Here is a 22,939-nt window from a genome sequence, read left to right on the forward strand (position 1 = left end):
TTCTGACTGGTACTCCTGTCAATTTTAGCATTAATGCCATTAACAAAGACTCTAGACCTTTCTGGCCTGTACAATTCTGTATAACATATCCAAATGCCTCCCTCCCCAATTTTACCCCTAACAAAGCAGACTTGATCTTCCTTTGAAATGTGTAAAATCTTTTTTTGCCTTTCATGTTTCTACTACATTTCTCCTCGAGATGAGATTCATACTGATTAAGTTGAGAGTCTGGGGTGATTCATTTCTCTCAATTAAAATAAAAGTCTTTTAGTTTGTAAAAATATGAAGTTTTCTAAATTGGAATTACTTGTATATGCTAATTAGGATGTTGGCGTGCAACATTTGGTACTTAGGAAATGCTTAACCCTGTGTTGAAAAGAACTTGGAATAGCACTTAAATATAGAAATGACAAATTTTCAGGGTTCCCAAATTGTGTTATTAGATTTATATCATGTACTTGTCATCGCATGGAAATATCAATGGAAACACAGAAATAAGCTAAGTGTCTTTAAAGGAATGGTCTTTCTTTAAAAAGATATCAGCTTTGGCTTCCATCAAAAATCAGATATTTGGTAAATGAATTGAAAATTTTAAAAAAATTACTGCTTGGTTCTATTAGCCCTAGATTTGCAGTAATCCTGAGAAGTGAATATTATTAAATTTTCCATCTCAAAGAAAGGAATTTATAATTACAGGACACAATCACAATCCTTAGCCACTGAAAAACTTTTACATGCTGATTTAAATGATAAACTGAGGCAAAGTCATTCATTAAACTGGAGTCTTCAAGCTCCTATAAAAAACTAGAATCACTGGGAGTTTTATATTAAGGAAATCTTTTAACTCACTGAAAATATTATTGCCAAACAACTAAAAAGGTTTTGTTCAATTTATTACAATATCTTGTAGATCTTTCCACTTCATGACAGGTAGTTGTTGAATGTGCTTATTTTGAATTTGGAGAGATAAGATAATTGCCTCTCCCCAATGTTTTATGTTAAGTACTTAAGAACAACACTTTAAAACACAAAATGTGAGTTTTCACAGAACATATATCATAGTTTGTTGACCTTAATTAGTATATCTCTGAAATGATCACTATGTCATTGTCATTTGTAGCTATGTTGATCTTACTATTGGTTGTTGTATTTACTTTCAACTATTTAGGAGCTTTTTTGCTTTGCTTTGCTTTAATTACTAAACTTTATTTTTACTTCAAAAAATAAAATAACAGATAAAAGGCAACTTAACAAATTATGGAAACATTATTTTCAAAAATTCTGACAAGGCACATTTATCTTATTTAATCCTAAAACAAATGCATTTGTTTCTCCATTATTCAGAAAGATACATAAATGAACACAGGTTGGTTAAACGACATGACCAAGGTCTCCTTGTTAATGAAAAAAATGAAGAAAAAATTGCTTAATCATACTGATATATCATAAAACTAAATCCCATATTCTTTTTTTTTTTTTACCTTTAGCATTGATATAATACTGTATTAGTTGGCTAAAGGGGAGCTGATACAAAATACCAGAGATCTGTTGGCTCCTATAAAAGGGTGTTTATTGGCAGTAGAAACTTATAGTTACCAGGCCATAAAGCATAAGTTACTTTCCTCACCAAAGTCTGCCACCATATGTTGGAGCAAGTTGGCTACTGATGTCTGCAAGGGTTCAGGCTTCCTCTTCCCTTTAAAGTTTCATAGTCCCAGCTTCTTCCAAAATCAGCTGTAGGCTGGGATAAGTCTAGTCTCACTCTCTGGGCTCGTTTCTCTCTGGGCTCAGCTGCTCTTCTCTCTCCACAAGGGCAGCTATAAACTATCAGGCAAATGATTTCTCTCTCTCTTCTTCTGCCATGGCCTCTGCTGTGTCTCACAGAGCCTTCTCTTATATCTTATGTGTCTGCTTCTCTGTGTATTTACTACTTGGGTTCCAGCATTAAAACTCCAACTAACTCCTGTGCCAGTTCATTTTCTCTGCAAGTCTCTGCCCACCAAGGGGGTGGGGACTTAATGTCCTACTGCCATGGCCCAATCAAAGCCCTATTCATAATTTAATCAAGTAAAAGTGAAACCTCCAGCAGACCAGTTTACAAACACAATCCAATATCTATTTTTGGAATTCACAAATAATACCAAATTGCTACAATCCTCTAGCTGTCTTTCAATTAAGATTAACTTCCCTAGGCTATCTCTTTTCACCACAATCACATTTATAAATCAGCAGTTATACTCATTATAATGTGCTATCATCAACTATCCATTTCCATATATTTACTATTGACCTTATTAAACATTCTACGTACATTCAGTATCAGCTCCCCTTACACAACCCACATTCTGCCTCCTACTAACCTATACTCTATAGTTTAACTCCATAAGTTTACTCATTGAATTTAGTTCATATCAGCAAGACCATATAAAATTTGTTCCTTTGTGTCTGGCTTTTTTCACTTAAAATAATGTCTTAAGGTTCATCAGTATTGTCATGTACTTCCCCAGTTCTTTTCTTCTTACAGCTGAATAGTGTTTCATTGTATGTATATACCACATTTTGTTTATCCATTTATTGGTTGACAAATTGTGAATAATGTTGCTGTGAACATTGGTGTGCAAATATCTGCTGGCATCTTTGCTCTCAGTCCTCCTGAATATATTCCTAGTAGCAGGATTGCCGGATTATACAGCGGTTCTATATTTAACTTTTTGAGGACCCACCAAACTTGTCTCCTACCGATGCTGCACCATTTTACATTCCCAAACTTAAGAGTTTTTATACAAGAGATATTATAAATCGCATTTGATCTTTCCATAGATGATACTACTAGATTGTTCTACAAACATTTATCCAACATATGTAAAGATTGGCTCTTATAGAACTGGTTTTATTATCTATAACCCCTGTCATATTTTTCAATGAGTCCCTATTTACAAGGATATGTAACAAGGAATCCAGAGGCAAATAACACAGGAAAAAGGTGAAGAAAAAGTAAACGTTATTATGGAATCAGTCAGGAAGGTAAAAATTGAAACTCTGGGTGGTCTCTTAGAATCCATGAAATATATTCAATACAGGAGACCACACAGAGGTTGAGAAAAACTACAGTATTTTATTATATTGTCAAACATCCTTTTCTACAAAGTTTTTACAGTTGTTAAAATTTAATTTCTTTGCATGAGTGTGTTTGTGTGTTTGTGCATGTGTATGTGTATCTTAGATCTCCAGAGTCAAGAAGTCATGGGAATTCATGTTAACAGAATAAATTAAAACAGCAAAGAAACAGGAAAATCACTGCACTCTCTCTTAAAAATGTGAAATTAGAGAAGACAATCTTTTCATCTCCATCAACTATTTTCCCTAGCTTCCTACTTTTGTTGCAAGGTCATTTTCCCTTCTTTGAGCTCCTTCTTCATCATCCTCTATATTGAGGATGATGATCTCCATATTGAGACACATATTGAGACACTGATCTCCAGGACTGCCGTAGACAATCCCTGTTCCATCTACCTTTTCTTCCCATAGCTGAGATTATTTCCTCAGTTCATAGCTAATTCACAATGGACTTAATAAAGTCTATCTTTTCAATGTTCACCAATTTATCTACTTCTAACAAATTTCGAAACCCATAAGGATATTTGCATTCGAGGCTTTCAAAAATGTACATTTCTAAACGTTCTTCCATCATTCTCTTAGTCATCTCGTGTACTTGAACACAACTGGTCTCCATGTACTACTCTGCTTTTCTGCTGGACCCTCTTCCTATAAATTGGCCAATATAGCTTTGAACCAGAGTTATAAGCCTGAACAACATTTTAAAACTTAACCTGTGATTTTTCACATATCGTATCTCATTTAGTTCTCACAGGAAATCTAGATAAAATAATAATACAATCATAATTATTTTCCATTTTAAATATGAGAAAACTTGAACTTAATAAGAGTAATTAGTATGACAAAGGTTTGCTTATTGATGGCAAAATATATATTTGAAATTTTTTGAAGGTGCTTGTAAGTTTTGTGTTCCAAATCAGATGCATTTCCATGTGCAAACTGAACACAACAAATCCTTTCTATGAAGGACTCATAGATCATGCATTTTCTTCAGTCGCTGCCCTCTCCAATGTCTAATCTAAATACTTAGGTTTTATATTCCACATAACAAATGATATTAAAAAAAAGAAACAGCCACAACAGAAATCCCTAACTAGAATGGTTCAAGCATTGACGATTAAAAACAAAAAAATCAAAAGTTTATATGTGTAATATAATATATTAGCACATAATATATTATATTCCATTTTCCTTTTTACATAAATTACAGAAGTCAGAAAACTATGATTTGGGGTATTTCCTTCTTTTTCTTTCTGACCACCTGTTTTGGTCCTCATGCCTTATGTGGCATCTATGTTTTCCTTAGGTATTGCCCTGTGATCAGAAAGCTTGCTAATGAAATATGACAGAAGCAGTCTAAGGCCTGTTTCTCATTTGGAACATGCTGAATTTTAGACTTTTATTTATTCTGATGAATTGACAGGGGAACTACAGAAACTTAGTTCAATTAGGAAATTGGGCCCTGTTAATATTAACCCCCTTGAAATTGTTTCCCTGAAGGATGACACATATTATGACTTTGTAAGTGAAACACAATCACTGTGCCTCTCTTTTTCAGAGTTGGTTTTTTTTTTGTTTTTTTTTTTTTGCATTTTATGATGAGAAAAAAAATTTTTTACTGGTATTTTAGTCCAGCTTTCTCTTTGTGATCATAGATAGACCATATATTAGAAGTGAGTTGTTAGACCAAGAAGCAGCTGTCTTCACCCAGGTAAGAGGCCAATCTATGCAGAATGTTAGGGGAATCTTGTCTGCAGAATGACTAGGGACATCTGTTAGATTCTTAATAAATTATGATTAGGGAAATTTCCTTGATCAAATAACTACAAGTTACAATTTTAATATGCTTCTTTAGGGTCTCCCAATGACCCCTAAGGACTGATGGTACCCTATGGATAGCAAATGAAGGCAGCAACTCAAGCCAGGGGGATTGCCACATTCAGCACTCCTGAACCATGCATTACAAGCCACCTTGACAAAATTTGATTCCCAGCACAAAATTTTATACTGTAGAAATGTTATGTACTGCAGAGGGAGATTATAACAAAGCAATAAATGCAGATTGTATTTTCTTTCACAGGTCCTGAGACTTTAATCCTATTGAGTTAGTGTGTCATCATAGAAAATGCCATGGACCTAAAAAGCTGTAGAAGATGAACTGATTACTCATGGAATGTTATCCAGAAGCCAGGATGTTACTCTAGGCAGCTCTTTAAAATTACTCATTAGCCCTGTATTAAACATTCTTTTATAGAGGAAGGAAAAATAAAAAAACATTTCCACATCCAAAGATTCATGGTAATTGGGGTTGAATCGAGACAAAGGACATATTACATTAACCTTAACAATTCAGTGTTGTGGAAGAGCTAATAATGTATTCATGCTTCAAAATTATTCTTTACCTGTGTCATTAACATTTATTTAGAGGAGCTGCTGAGTGCTATATGGAGAGGTTGTCTTCAGGATAACATGGCAGATCCTACCTATTTGTCAAGTTTAGTTCTGGCCCACAAAATGTGTGGCCATTAACCAGACTCACACTCCCCAGGCTTTCTTTTGCAAAAGTCTAGAGAATATCAGCTCACTTTCAAGTAGTTTCTTCAGTGTGTTTTTTTCTCAAATACTTAGAATTCTTCCCATAGAAACTCCAATGAATAAAAGTTTCTCATTTTTTATTGATTTTTCCAATGATCTTTCAGTACTGAAGAGATAGTTTAGATTCTCGTAGATTGGGATCTAGAAAGCAAGCTGATACCTCCATACCACCACTACAACATCCACCACTACACCAGCATCATCACCTGGATAGCAGCTTCACTGACATCACCATCAACACCATCATCATCTAAACCGCCACCATCACTGCGCATACTGCAAAATAAGTTACAAACATACGACTGTTGAACACAGTGCTTCTCAAATAATGAGCCTATGGATCACTACAGATCTTAATAAAATACAAATTCTGGTTTAGTAGGTCTGCTGTGTGGCCTGAGATTTTGCATTTTACACAAGCTTCCAGAAAATGTCAATAGTGCTATATTTTATTCACCAGTCATTGAGGGGCAAGGCTAGTGCTTGATGCTGTACAAAGATAATTACAACTGCTACACCACCCCCTACAAGTCACCTACAACCATATTAGAAATCTCATTTAAGCACATCCAGTACCTAACAATCTGAATTTACATACAAAATACATCAGCAGTAACTAGTCCTACAAAATAATTTTTGTATAATACCCTTGAAATAGCAACTTAATATTTTAAAATGAGTTTCCTAAAAATTAGATTAACATAAAATAACTCATTAAAGCATTTAAAAAAAATTAAGGTTGTATTCTTAAAAAAACACACAAGCAAGCATACCAAGGCAGACAACCATGTGTAAGAAATATGTGAATAAGAATATTATAAAAATATTAAGTCAATTTAAGAATGTATCATAAGACAAAAAATGTATTTCAGAAATGAGTGGAAAACATGCACATGTAGTTTGGAGAAGTCTCAAGAAAACTAGCATGACATTTCCACAAGACTACAGAAAATTTGAATTTCAAATTCCTGATCAATATTTCTTTCTTTCTTTTTGAGGCAGACAGTTTTTACCCATAAGTTCCTCTAGGAGAGAATCTAATGCTGATTGGAGATTGTTTTCCCAGAATCTCTAAAATCCTGCTTTATTATATATTAATTTTTTCCTCCTATCCCTTGATATCTGGTAACACAGGAATATTCCTCACTGAATTTGGAAGGTGATGTAAATGATTCCATTCATTCCATTAATAAAATTGTAGAAAGTGGTAGGCAAAAGTGTGTGGTTCTCTTTCCAGAATGGGACATCTTCCCCTTATTTATCCTTTCAAGGGCCCTAATCATTTTCATCCCAATGTCTTGACTGTGGGTAGTTTCCTATTACCTCATTCCCTCATTTCTGCACCTAATTTGAAAGCACGTTTCTGCAAATAAGGAGATGCATTGCCTCCATTCCTGTGGTGGCTAATGTTCTGATTTAGCAAAAGCCTTTAGATTTCCTTGCTTCACACGTTCTTCTGCCTTTGCAGCATAAACCTGAATTACACTTTGGAATGGCCTGTAGCCTTCACTTCCTAGCTGCTGATAGAACAAACAAGCTTGTTTCCCAATAGAGTAATCACAAGTTAGCCTCTTCCTGGGACAAAAGAAAATCAAGCAAGCTTATTTCGTTCTTTTTTAAGTGCCAGTGATCTGGTTTAGACAAGAGAAGAATGCTATGAGGTCCCTATCGAACTCTTCCAACAGATGTGTGCAATCCAAGTACATTTCAGCACATTTAGATGTAAAAATAGACTGAAATTTTTTTTAAGTAAACAGTGCCTTGTATTCCATGAATAACCATTCAAATACAATTGTAACTTTCAAGTGTATTGTGTGTTTTTAATAAAGAACACAGAAATGGAATCATTCAAATGTAAATGATTTTTCCATCTGATCTTATCTAATATGATGGTGGCAATCTTACAGCAAAAGAACATTTGTCCAAGAAAGCAAGGTTGCAAGAATTTTTGTATCTTCTCTGGCATCTTTGTAAATTTGACAGCTGCATCAATAACTAAAAGAGAATACTATGGCATCAGTAAATTATAGCTGTGTCTTAGGTGGAAGATTAATAAAAAGTTAGTTTATCATAATTACACAGCAATAACAAGCCAGGTCTTTTATAATCTGTTGATATACATTATTATCTTATTATGAGGATTGTACCCCTTATATCTAAGTTATATAAACAAAAAAATCCTATCCCTGATAGTAAAGTGTTGTTTTGATTAAATTGATATGAGTGTAATTGAGACAAGTAAAGAAAGGCATTTCAGACAATGTGAATAACCACGTGCATAGATAATTTTTTTTTTTTCTCTTTCTAAGCTTCTAAATGCTGGTAGACTTGATGATTCAGACCCTGTAGCTTATTTACCTATATTTTCTCATTTGGACAGTTCAACCCTATATGTGGAAACCTTATGTATGTAAATTTACAACTTCAAACTGACCCCTTCCCCTGATCTTCAGACTTAAATATATCCACATTTTTACTTAATTTTCACATGGAAATCTAAAAGAAATTTCAACTGAACACAGAATAAGTTTGCCTTTATTTCCAAACTTCTTCCCTATCTCAATAAATGATACCACCAACCCCCTCCCCCAGGAGTAATTCCTATTACCACCGCCCCCCCCCCCTTTCTTTCTTATGCTGTATACTTTCCATGAGTCCTATGAGTGCTGCCTTTGAAATATATCCCCAACCCAGCACTTCTCATCACTTCTGTTACCACCCTGGTCCAAGACTCCATCTCCTCTCATCAGAACATTATGGTAGTCCTTTAATTGGTCTCTGTGGTAGAATGAAATACATACCCCAGAAAAACATGTTCTTTGTCTTAATCTATTCCTGTGGGTGTGAACCCATTGTAAACAGGACCTTTTGATGAGGTTACTTTTAGTTAAGGTGTGGCCAACAGAATCAGGATGGGTTTTAATCCTATTACTGGAAGCCTTATAGAAAAGACCTCAGAGAGAAAGCCATTGGACGAAGCCAGACATCAATTGAGAAAGGAGAAAATGCCGTAATATGCACTGCAATGTGATAGAAAAGCCACGGACCAACGATCTCCAGAAACTAGTCCCAGAATGCCATAGTCTTCCTGGAGAAAGCATCACCTTGCTGATGCCTCAATTTTGGACTTCTTTTAGTCTCAAAATCATGAGCCAATAAACCCCCATTGTTTAAGCCAATCCACTGAATGATACTTTGTTTTAGCAACTGGGAAGCTAAGTTTGTATTCTTCAACTTTTGCTCTCCTACCTTTTAACTCAACTAGAGGATAGCTTCCTCTTTCAAACTGTCCATTCATTTCTTTTCAATCTTAGATAAACACAATGTAATTATATATAACCCTTATCTGAATCTTTATCTTCTACCATGTTTTGTGTTTGTCATTCTATCGTAAACAAACTTGCATTCTTTGTGTTCTTCTAATATGCCAAAATCTTTTCTCCCCCTTCCCAGTCATTGTCAATGAAGAGCTTTCCTTTCTCCTTGACTAAATTGCTCTTCCCTGTTACGTGCCCTACTTCTCTTCATTTAAATCTCCTCAAAAATTACCTTGCCAAAGCAGCTTTCTATATTAAGAACATAGCTTCTCAAACTTTTAATGTACATTCAAATCATTTGAAGATCTTATTAAAATGAAGTTATATTTGATAGGTTTGAGGTAGAACTTGGAATTCTGCCATACTGACAACCTCTCATGTAACCCATTTTGCTGATCCAAGTATAACACTTTGAGAAACAATTTTGAAAAGCACGCATTGTTCTTAAAAGAGATATCAAAATGTATAATGGCTCAATCTTAATAAAAGTTTATTTCTTGCTCATATAGCATTCTGCGGTAGATGACTTTGACTGACAGGCAGCTCTCAACTCCCTAGTTGGAGTGTTAAAGTCCTGGGTCCTTTCTAATATGGCTCCATGATCCCCTATTTCCTCATTGTGTACATCCAGCCAGCAGCAGCAGATAGAGAGGGTTCATGAAGCATATTCTCCCATATTTGTAATTTGTATTTCATTAGTAAGACTTAGTAGCTTTGCCACACCTAAACCTAACCCTAAGAGGGGCTGAAAATGGAGTCTAACCATGTAGAAGGCAAAACGGAAATGCATTTCTGGTGATCAATAGCTTTTTTCATTTCCTTGAAATTAACTCATTTCAATAAGCATGATGTCAATTTACTCATCTTCAATATCATACTTCCTTTTTTATTTTCTGAACAAATACATGCTTCCCTTGATTTGAAATTTGCCTGTTTTTCTAATACATATTTTGCTTCCATAGCTCCACTCTCTCTCAAGTAGAATTATCCACCTCTCAATCACTGTTTTTCCCCTCACAGAACTTCATATTTTTATATGAGCATTAACTAACATCTGACATAATATTGCATATTTATTTGTGAACTTATTTTTGTCTCTTCTTCCATCAAAAATAAGTTCCACAAGTTCAGAGACTTTGTCCAGCATGTTCATTACATTTTAATCATGCACATATAGGCACTCAATTACTTATTGAGAAAATAAACACTTTTTTCACTCTTCTAACAAATATTTTTGAGCAACTACTATCTAACAGGTGTTGCTATAGATTCTGCAGATACAGTGGTTAAAAAAAAGTATATACATACAAACATATATGTATTTGGTTAATATTTTCCCCCTTCACATCTAATAGGAGTAGCAGATGAGTACACAGGCAATTGAGAATACAATGTGGTAAATGGCATAATAGAAGAAGAACATAGTGCTTCTGAAATTTGAACATAGGAGGGAATTTTTGCCTATTAAAGGTAGGATCATTGTGGAACTCTGGAGGAGGAGCTGAGATAAATTCAAGTTTACTTGGCATTAAAAGAAATTCAATATGGCATAGAAGTGGTGAATATAGAAAACAAAATTAAGGGATAGTGATTAAAATGGCTTGTAAGAAATGTTAGTCTGCACTGTGTTCAAGTGCAGAAGGGAAACATCAGACAGTGTAAACGAGAGAGGCATGTTATTGATATAAGCAAGCACCCGTGTGTATGGGGAGAGGAAGCATGTCTGGATTGACAGGTCTACTGTGATGTCTCTAACTATTAAGGACTTTTGAAGGGGCATCCACTGCTCTTCTCAGAGTTCAACATATGGAGCAAAAACTTTCCAGGGTTCCCTATGCAGATGTTTTCCAGATCATGGGAACAGGATGACTTTAGATGGAATTAAAGGCCATTAAATGTTAAAAAAAAAAAAAAAAAAAAGAAAGGAAGGAAAAGGAAAAAAGATTGTTTTCAATTTAGTTTAACCTACCTCTTGAAATCGCCTCCATTAGAAGCTTACAGAATAAAATCTGATGCCTGCGTAATTTAAAGCCCTAAGTAGTTTATTCCATCAATCATTAATAATGTTTGCATTTTTGTCCTAAGATCAGAGTAATCATTTATCATATTCCAGGGCAATAAACTAATCACAACTGAAACTAAGTAAGAATTCCATCCCCCTTCCCTTCTCGGCCCATAGTTCCATTGCTGTTAAAGGTAGCAAATAATTGAAGAAATGATCAAGGTCATAGAAAATCAACTCACCTTCAGTCTCCAACCCCCAACTGAAAAAGTTTTGTTTTTTCTTTTATCCACAAAATGTTTGTCCTTTTTTCCTTGCTCATGGTATTGGAATACACAAGTAGAAAATATGTTATTAATTGGAGTTTGCTTACCTGAATGCTTTTTCTGCCTTTCCTCTTGCTTGGATTTTATTCAAGTTCAGTTAACATTGGCCAGAGGCCTAAGAAAAATCAGGCGAAGAATGAAGAAGTGAGGTGTGCCGGAACCACAAGCTTCCAATGAGAAAGAGACTTAAACACCACTGCATACTATGTCCTCTTTCTAAAGATTTATAATGCACGGTATTTTATTAATATTTCTGAAAGAATTTACTGTAAAGAAGTGTGTTTAACTCTGTTTAACCCAGCATCCCCCTACTTTATTAAACACAAAATCATTTCTTCTGTGACACCTGTTTAACATCTGTGGAATGCTAGGATTTGAAAGCACAATGTGGAAAAAAAATCATAGACTAGACTTAATCTATCCTGAGAGAGTTTATCAGTCTCTTGAGTATGAAGATAGGAGAACACTATACATTGTTCTTTTGCATTTGAAGGGAAGAGAAAACTTTCAAAATACTCATTTTCAACAGTATTTCCAGCTGCTTTTGGCTTGTGAGTAATAATTTGGAGAAATAAAGAGACTTTGTTTAAATCCATTTAAATGAGAGAGGTGTGACTGAAAAAATTATTGGACATTTTTACCGCAATAACATTATTATAATTCCTTGGAATCTTGTAACAATTCACCTCTTAATGTCTTTGAACCCACTTTGTGCCATTCCTAAAAAAAGCAATTCCTAGTAAGTCAGACATAGGATAAATGATAACTCCTTAATGAAGCCTTTATCTTCCCTCAGAAAGAGCTGGTTGCTTTAAGTTGGAGGTTATTTGGCTCTCCATTCAAAAGTTAAAAGATCACATATGTTTTGGTATCTTTTTTTTTTCTAGAATGTAGGTAATGTATTTTAGAAAAATGAGTGACTAAATGTAAGCTTTACGTCACCCCTTTCACTTTTTTTTTAGGAAACACCGGAATTGAACCAGGAACCTTGTACATGGGAAGCAGGTACTCAACTAAATGAGCTACACCCACTCCCCAGCCTTTCACTTTTAAAAGACATGAAATTGGTCTAAAAAGAAGAGAAAAAAAATATTCTAACATGTCATTGCTATTGCCTCAGGAAATAGAGTGTCACTAAATATGCCCTCAGAAAATAGCTATTGAATATCGATGAAGGACCTAAGAAATAATGGTAATCATAAAATTTATTACAGTGAATAAGCAAATGGTACAAAAGACTGCACTATTCAATAATATTTAAATATTTTTTCCTAAGAAGGCTCTGAACATGAAGTCTTGTTTCTCTTTATTGAATGCTCAACACCAATCTGATATTTTTGTGAGCAAAAATGAGGATTTTGAGGAAATCCCTCTATCATTTAGTGATCCTGATATTTTAGTATGATTCAGTGCTCATCCAGGAAATATATAAAATCATGTCTTTTACTCCAGTGAAATGTAGTCCACATATCAAAAAATTGACTTAGTTTAACTCTTCACTTCACCAACATATGTGCATAAATTAATGAATCAGGAAACTGAGGCCAAAAAACTTTAGTTACTAACTTAAGATTGCCTGGCAAGGAAACTTCTTTTCCTGATTCTTTTTTCAAATATATAGTTTACATATTTTTTATTATATTTTTAGAGACATAAATCACACAAAGTGTTACAATAAAAATGTAATAGGTTCCCATATACCCCACTTCCCATAGCCCCCACTCCGCCCACATCAACAACTTTTCATTAGTGTGGTACATTCATTGCATTTGATGAGTACATGCTGGAGCATAGCTACACAGCATCAATTATAGCTTATGTTTTAGCTTCCACTCTCTCTCAGTCCACTTAGTGTGTTATGGTGGGATATATAGTGTCCTGCATCTGTCCCTGCAATATCATTGAGGACAAATTTGATTCTTGAAAATGCCCCCATATCACACCTCTTTTCCCTCTCCCTGCTTTCAGCAACTTCTGTGGCCACTGTCTCCACATCAATGATATAATTTCTTCCATTGCTAGTGTCACAATATTTCTATAGCAGAATACCAGTAAGTCTGCTCTAATACATATTTTATTCCTACATTCTGAAGATCCTGAGATGGTGCTGTCCACTCAACTAAATCGAGAGGGGCCTTAGATCCCAAAAGGTTGATTGATGTGATTCTTCTCCTTGTAGCTGTAGACACTCTCAGTTCCCTGGTGTAGTGGTTGACCATCCTCACTTCCCTGTTAACTGACCTGGGTACGTCCAATGAACCAGAGAGTAGGTGTTGCAGCTCTGCTGAGGCTCAGGGTCCAGCTGGCACATGGAGAGTAGAAATAGTCAAGTCTCCTGAGCATACACCAACCCCAGTGTCAACCACAGTTTCAGTAAAAGTGAGAGAAGAGGCATGCATGGCATGCATAGAAAGGTCACATTTGAGCCCCACTCCATCACACTCAGGAGCACAAATTCCAAAGTAGGGCCCACTGACAAGACACTGAACTCCAGAGCCATCTGTCATGACTGTAGGGCCTGGGTGTCTCCATAACCCTCAGGAGGACCACTACTTGGGGTTGTATTTGCTTTGAATCTGAGACTCTGCTGAGATATGCATAAGTGCAACCCCTCTAATGACCTCCCAACTCATTTTGAAGACTCTTTGCCATATAAACTTATTTGTCTTTACCATTTTCCCCTTTGATTCAAGATCTTTTTCTAGTTGCATCACCAGCTGGAGCTTGATAGTAATCCCTCTGTGCCAGAGAGGCTCATGCCCAGGAATCATGTCCCACACTGGGAAGAAGGTAATGCATTTACACACTGAGTTTGGCTTAGAGAGTGGCCACATTTGGGCAACCTGGAGGCTCTCAGGAGGTAACTCTTAGGTACTCTGCAGCTCTAGGCCTAGTTGAAATTTCAAGCACACAGGCTTTTAAGCATAGTCATCAGTATAAAGGGCTAACAAGCTGTCTCAGAGAGCCAAAGACTGGAAGACAGACTTATAGGAAGTAGGGTGGACAGGAAGGTTGTGACCCAGTGCCCACATGGGCAAAATCTTTTTCTAATTCTTTATGTAGTTTTTGTTCCCTGTCAGCACATAGACCCAAGATTAGACCCAATGTTATTGACTGGAGAAACTCATATACTGGAATCACATAAGTGCTGGTCCTGTAGTTTCTTCAATGCTAATTGGGTATTGGAGAAGTTTAAATGCATTAACTGATATCACTGTAGGGGGGTAGCATATATCTGAATTGCTTGCCTTAAAAATTTTAATATAGTTGAAAGATAGGTTCAGTTGCAACATTTTTACTGTTAGCAAATAAGTTTTCTTAATTTTCCATATTATGAGACAAAGAAGGCTGACAACAGATTGTATCTTTATTCCTTTAAACAGATTTTCACAATGGGCCAATATTTCTATCTAAATGAATCGTTCAGTTCACTGTACTACATATGAAGAAACTAAAAGATATTTAGCAGTGATTTATTAAGTCTATTGAGAACATTGGCATATTTTATGACAAAATTGAGATTATCATGTTTAAAGTACAAAAGCAGCCTTTCATAAACAAGCTTTCAAGGAAATCTTGAAGGGTAGCCCTAATATATCTCAGGAGATGAGCTTACTGGTACCTGATGCCAATTCAGCAGAACAATACTTCTTGAATATCCTTTAGTATTGGGCCACTCTCACTTCAGATTTTTGATAAGGTTGGTTTTATGTGCATCGTTCTGTTTCAATATTAGCCCAGTATTTCCAGCCTGATCTGTAGATAGAGGTTTTGTGCTCATGCATTTAGAATATAGCACAGTGCCTTGCCCAGCATGAGTATTCATTTTATTTTGTTGGTTGCAATAATAAATGATTACCAACAGTTTGTAAATCAGCTCATAAAATTCCTGAAAATTTAGTAATTTCTTCTTGCAAGCTAGTACATGTCAGTACCAGCTGGCTAAAGCACACCACCAGAAAAGTTGTTAATATTAAAGGAACCCAGAAAGCTAGAAAAGGAAAATGGAAAAGTGTTTTTCAAGACAATGACACTCAAGGATATGCCCATTTATCTCCTCCACTAAAAATTTGATATTCCTAAAACTAAAACAAGCATAAATTTTATTTAATTTGCTCCTTTTATTAGAATAATCTGGAGAAATTTGCCACACTTAGAAACTGGCATACTTTGACCATTTCCTCTTATTTATTTTCTTTTAACTTTTTGATACATGATTACTGTCTAAATGTACATCTCATAAAGCCAGGAGAGTACCAAAATAATCTCTAGCATTTATTGTGTGTTCAGCATAGTTCAGATCTAGTACTGTGAGTTGTACATACATTATGTCACGCAATTCTCTCAGGAATTTTTGTAAGATAGGTGCCTGCATCCCTATTTTCTTAGTTATATACTCAAATTCTGTGGTATTGAGGATATTGAGTTTGAATCAGGAGGCCACACATTTTTAACCCTTAAGTGCTACTTCCTTGTGGTAGTTTGGGTTATGACTATTAGCACTACCATACTGTATTTGCTTTGTGTTTTCTGGTTCAGAAATGTTTCAGCACGCTGTATTTTCACAGAAGCATAATGAGGTGAGGCAGTGCCAAAATATTTTTGCAGATAATGAACCTGATATGAACAAATCAACCATGCTTCCATTAAAGAAGGGTATCTGGAAGATTGTGGGTAGATGAGAATACACTAACAAGCAGAGCTGAATCCTCTCAAAATAACCACTAAGAAAAAGGCCAAAAGCTGTCCAAGGGACCAGCTTTGGGGGTTAGCAGACTAGGATAGCACTATACAACTCCCAGGAGGGTGAGAGACAGAAAGATGAAGACACTGAAAAAACAAATGTGAATTCCTAAGCTGCCGTGGTGGACTGAAAGGGCTCCCCTCCTCCACCCCCAAAATATTAAGCTAGAGTGAAATACCTGGCTCACTCTAGCCAACTGAGAGGGGAACATACATCTTCCTCCCTATCAGCAGTTTCAAGGGAAAAGAGGAGAGAGGTTGGGGTGCTTTTCTTCAGTAAATTCAGCCAGCAAAGCGTGCTTTGAATCTCCAAACTGGAGATTCAACACAGAAACACAGAAAAGCCAAGACTGAAACAAAGCCATGAAAAGATGCATTGACTAATGTCATTTGCTGGTCAGTTTGGATTGCATGGGCAAAAAATGTTCATGCTCTCTGTATCCAAACCCCAGGAGAAAATCTGTGCCCAACTAATGAGTCCCTGGCATGATTTTGAAAACTTAAGGAGGGGAGTTGTAAAGACTGAGAATAAGTTGAACCAAATATTCAAGAAGAGCTGTGGGGGAAAGAAAAGAAATAATAGGCAAGAGAGAGAAAGTAATCATCAGAGTAAAATCACCAACATATTCAGATGCCTAGACACTAGGAAAAAATTACAATCTATACTACAAAACAGGAAGAGATGGCCCAGCCAAAAGAACAAACTAAATATCCTGAAGAGATACAGGATTTAATACAGTTAATCAGTACTAATCACACTGCTCTTCTAAATCATTTCAAAGAATTTAAAGAAAATATGACTAAAAAAATAAAGGTTATTAAGAAGACAGTGAGAGAGCATAAAGAACAATTTAAAAGCCTGCAAAGAAAACTGACAAAGCTTATGGGAATGAAAGACACAATGGATGAGATTAAAAATTCATTAGAGGCATGGAAGAGCAGATTTTAATTGCTTGAAGGCAGAATTAATGATTTTGAAGACAGAATATATGAACTGGAAAAGACAGGGGAACAGAAAGAGAAGAGAATGGAAAAAATGGAGCAGAGTACCATGGAATTGAATGATAATGTGAAATGCACAAACATTCACATTATTAGTGTCCCAGAAGGAGAAGAGAAAGGAAAAGGAGCAGAAAGAATATTTGAGGAAATAACGACCAAAAATTTCTCATCCCTTTTGAATAACATAATTACCAATATCCAAGAAGGACAATGCACATCAAGCAGTATAAATCCAAATAGACCTACCCCAAGACACCTACTATTCAGAATGACAAATATCAGAGGTAAAGAGAAGATTCTGAAAACAGCAAGAGAAAAACAAAGCGTCGCATACAAGGGAAACTCAATAAGACTAAGTGCAGACATCACAGCAGAAATCATGGAAGAGAGAAGAAAGTTGTATGATGCACTTAAGGTACTGAAAGAGAAAAACTGCTAGCCAAGAATTCTGTATACAGCAAAGCTGTCTTTCAAAAATAAGGGTGAGTTCAAAGTCTTCACAGACAAAAACAAAAAACAAAAAACTTGATAGAATATGTTATCAAAATGCATGATTACAAGAGATATTAAAGAGAGTGCTTCAGCCTGAAAGAAACAAAAGAAGGGCAAGAGATTTGGAGAAGAGTTTAGGAATTAACATTATTAAGAAGGGTAAACCATAGGATAAGAAGATAGACAAAGAACAACGTGACAACAGAGAGTTGAAGAACAAAATGAAGTAAGTAATGCCTTTACAATAATAACACTGACTGTTATAGATTGAACGCCTCAATCAGAAGACATAGACTGATCAAATATGAGCCATCTATATATTGTCTGCAAGAGACCCATCTCAGATGTAAGGACACAACCCAGTTAAAAGTGAAAGGTTGGAAAAAGGTGGTCCATGCATATAGTAACCAAAAAAGAGCTGGAGTAGACCAGGTAAATATGAAATAACAACATAGAATATGAGAAATAATTACTCAGTGCAACTGGCAAGTTGTTCCTGTATTCAGTATTCTGTAATTTTTTACGTACAAAATAAACAATTGCTTTTAAATAAAGAAGACTGGAGAAGAGATATTTTTGGGTACTTCATTTTTCTTTAACTCTTTCTTATTCATATTCTTTAACTAAAATAATCTACATGGATCAATAACGATTTAGCATGACTAGTGTTGAAAAAAATTTTGAGTCTTTCTGCCTCATAAAATTACGAGTTAGCAAATTATTACCTGTGTAATTTGTACTTCATTCCAAAAAGATGTGAAGAATTCCCAAATAGGAATTTGATTATCTAGAAAGAATTATGGTATAAATGGAAACTAAATAACAAAACCAATAATTTATTTCATTCTTAGAGATTATTGTGTCTAATAGTTAAAGCTGTAATATAAAAATTAGAATTATATTATAATTAATTGATATAGTATTTGAATTATTATTTACATTTATAAAGTTTTGTTTCTATGCTATCTCAATTTTATAACTGATTATAGTAAATCTAACTTGGCCATGCACTTCCTTTTAAAATTTATAATTTTTTTCAATCTATTTTACAATTTTACAATAAAAGACTTTTTAACAGCTAACAAAAGGCACTGATTATACACTTTGGATAGATCATATAGTATATGAATATATCTCAATAAAACTGGTTAATAAACAAATAAATAATTGTTCAATAATAGCTAGAAACAGCAGCTATGTACAGCGGGGGAAATAGAATTTGATAGGTGATGAGTTTTCCTGTTTATTTTGTTTTTTGGTTCTTATTATTATTGAAATAATGAAATGCTTTAGTAATAATTGCAGTGATGAATGTACAACTATGTAATGATAAATACCATTGATTTTTTACTTTGGATACATTGTATGCTTTATTAATATGTATCGATAAATTGATTTGTTAAAAATAAATAAATAATGGTATCCTTTTTTTTTTTTCCCAAGATTTCTCTCCCCTTCCCCCCCCCACCCGGGTTGTCTGTTCTCTGTGTCTATTTGCTGCGTCTTCTCTGTCCACTTCTGTTGTTGCTAGCGGCCCGGGGAATCTGTGTTTCTTTTTGTTGCATCATCTTGTTGTGTCAGCTCTCCGTGTGTGTGGCATCATTCCTGGGCAGGCTGCACTTTCTTTCACGCTGAGCGGCTCTCTTTACAGGGTGCACTCCTTGCACGTGGGGCTCCCCTACGTGGGGGACACCCGTGCATGGCAGGGCACTCCTCGTGTGCATTAGCACTGCGCATAGGCCAGCTGCACACGCGTCAAGGAGGCCCGGGGTTTGAACTGCGGACCTCCCATGTGGTAGACGGATGCCCTAACCACTGGGCTAAGTCTGCCACCCAATAATGGTATCCTATAGCCTCCAAAAAGAAACATGAGCAAAATGCCTCAGGTTCTTCCTAGAAACCTAGAGCTGGAAGGATATGCACACATCTAGACCAAAGTTCTAATTTCATACAGTAGTTTTTATGCCTTGAAAATTAACATGCCTTATGTCTACCCCTAGCTTCCACAGAAACTATTCCTTTTTTACTCATTTTGTCTTATTAGAAGTCTTATTACATGCAAAATTATAAACATTCAGCATTCTTAAGGCTGTTATTTTGGGATTGTGTACATAGAAATGAGAAAATATTAACACAGAGGGTCATAGTGGGACTCAATATTTACTGACCTTGCCATCAATCTCAATATTTTATTCTTCCTATATATTTTTTACATTTGGCTTTCATATTTGACAACAAAATAGGTGCATTTGAGGATTATCAAATCAACCTGAGTACTTGGATGGGTGCAAAAGAAATTTTGGTTTTGGACCATGAATTTTAAATCATTATAACTAGGCTCAAACACATCTTTATTAATCAAAATATGAACCATTAAAATCAACACATTTTTGCCAATGAGAAATAAGTTTGTTTATTCAACTAGGTCTAGAGCTGCAGGGTGCCTAAAAGTTACCTCCGGAGAGCCTCCATGTTGCTCAAATGTGACTACTCTCTAAGCCAAACTCAGCAGTGTGACGACTTCTGGGGGTGAGTTCCCTGGTGCTGAGAGAATTTCTACTAAGCACCAGCTGGTGAAGCAACAGAAAAAGCCCTTGGGTAAATGGGGAAATGGTAAAGACAAAAGAGTTTATATGGCTAAGAGACTTCAAAATGAGTCAGGAGGTCATAAAGCTTATGCACATCTCAGCTATATCTCAGAGACAGCCAAAGTAGATACAATCCCAGCTAGTGGTGATCCTGAGGGCTATGGAGACACCCATGTCCTACAGTCATGGCAGATGGTTCTGGAGTTCAGCGTCTTGCCAGTGGGCCATACTTTGGAATTTGTGCTCCTGAGTGTGATGGAGTTGGACTCAGATGTGACCTTTCTACACATGTCTTTTCTGTCACTTTTACTGAACTTGTGGTTGGCACTGGGGTGTATGCTCAGGAGACTTGAATCTCTGGACTGTCCATGTACTAGCTGGGCCCTGAGCCTCAGCAGAGTTGCAACACCTACTCTCCGGTTCATTGGATGTACTCAGGTCAGTTAACAGGGAAGTGAGGATGGTCAACCATCTCATCAGGGAACCAAAAGAGTCTACAACTGCAAGCTGGAGAATCCCATCCATCAGCCATGTGTGATCTAAGCCCCCTCTCGATTAAGAGGTGGAGTGGACATCGCCATCCCAGGGTCCTCAGGATGGAGGAATAAAATATGAATTAGAGCCGCCAATCGTATGGGAGTGAAATGGTATCTTATTGTAGTTTTGATTTGTATTTCCCTCATAGCTAGTGATTTTGAGCATTTTTTCAAGTGCTTTTTAGCATTTGTATTTATTCTTTTGAGAAGCATCTCTTCAAATCTCTTGCCCATTTCTTAAATGGGTTGTCTGTCTTTTTATTTTAGAGATATAGGAGTTCTTTATGTATGCAGGATATTAGTCTCCTATCAGATATATGGTTACCAAATATTTTCTACCATTGGATAGGCTGTCTTTTCATTTTCTTAACAAACTTCTTTGAGATACAAAAGGCTTTATTTTTGAGGCAGTCCCATTTATCTATTTGTTCTTTTGCTGCTCATGCTTTGGGTATGAAATTCATGAAGCCATTTCCTATTACAAGGTCCCATAGATGCTTCCCTACATTGTTTTCCAAGGTCTTTATGGTCTTGACTCCTATATTAAGGTTTTTGATCCCTCTTGAGTTGATTTTTATATAAGGTGTGAGATGGTAATTCTCTTTCATTCTTTTGTATATGGATATACAATTCTCCAGGCACCATTTATTGAAGAGGCCATTCTTTCCCATTTGAGCGGGTATGGTGGCCTTGTCGAATATCAGATAGCTGTATATATGAGGATCTATATCAGAACTCTCAATTCAGTTCCATTGATCAGTGTGTCAATCCTTGTGCCAATCCCATGTCACTTTTACTGAACCTGTGGCTGGTGCTGGGGTCGGGATATACCCAGGAGTCTTCAATCTCTCCAGTGGCCATGTGCCAGCTCAACCCTGAGCTTCAGCAGAGTTGCAGCTCCTACTCTCTGGTTTGTTTGACTTGCACAGGTCAGCTAACAGGGAGATGAAGATGGTCAACCACAACACCTGGGAACCGAGAGTGCCTACAGCTCCAAGCAGGAGAATCACATCCATCAACCATGTGGGATCTAAGTCCACTCTTAATATAGAGGTGGAGGGGACATCACCAACCCAGGGTCCACAGGATGGAGGAATAAAATGTGGATTAGAGTGGGTTCACTGTTATTCTACTATAGAACTATTATGACTAGTAATGAAAGAAACTGCAGCATTGATCTGGAGAAAGAGGCCACGGTAGTTGCTGAGGGCAGTGAGAGGGAAGAAGAATTAGATGTGGGAGCATTTTTGGGACTTGGAGTTGTCCTAAATGATATTGTGGGGACAGATGCTGACATTATATATCCTGCCATAACCCACTGAATGTAGTGGGGGAGAGTGTAAACTACAATGTAAACTATAATCCATGTGGTGAAGCAGTGCCCCAGAACGTATTCACCAAATGCAATGAATGTGCCACACTGATGAAAAAGTTGTTGATGTGGGAGGACTGTGGGTGGGGTGGGGAGTGGGGTTATATGGGAACCTCTTTTTTTTTAATGTATTTTGTGTGATCTATATATCTTTAAAAAAAAGAAAAGAAAAGAAAAAACAAAATGCAAGCAATGAAAGAAAAAATAGATAAATGGGACCTCCTCAAAATTAAAAAAAATTATGCTTCAGAGGAGTTTACAAGAAAGTGAAAAGGCAGCCTACTCAATGGGAGAACATATTTCAGAATTGCCTATCTGGTAAGGGTCTACAAGTCAGCATATATAACGAAGTCCTACATCTTGAAAACAAAAAGACAACACATTTTTTAAAAAAGGGCAAGAGATTTGAATAGACACTTTTCCAAAGAGGAAATACAAATGGCTAAAAAGCACATGAAAGGATGGACAGCATCACCAGCTATCAGGGAAAAACAAAGCAAAACTACAAGAAGGTATCATCGTTTGTCCCTGTTAGATTCATGACTATTAAAACCACCATGGCTATAGAGCATAGTTAGTTGCAATGCTTCAATATTTGCACATCAATTGTAACAAATATACCACACACAATGAAAGATGTTTTAATAGGGGAAAATGTGAGTGGTGGATGGAATAAGGTATATGGGAATCCCCTGTATTTTTGATATAACATTTCTGTAATCCTAAACTTCTTCAAAAATAAAGAAAAAAAATCCATGCTCTGGTATTCGGTGAACTCTTCGAAAGCATTTTCTGCATCCTGCTGGTTGTGGAAGGGTTTTCCCTCCAAAAGCTGTCAAGATGCTTGAA

Source organism: Dasypus novemcinctus, chromosome 3 (assembly GCF_030445035.2).
Source record: "Dasypus novemcinctus isolate mDasNov1 chromosome 3, mDasNov1.1.hap2, whole genome shotgun sequence".
Lineage (NCBI taxonomy): Eukaryota > Metazoa > Chordata > Mammalia > Cingulata > Dasypodidae > Dasypus > Dasypus novemcinctus.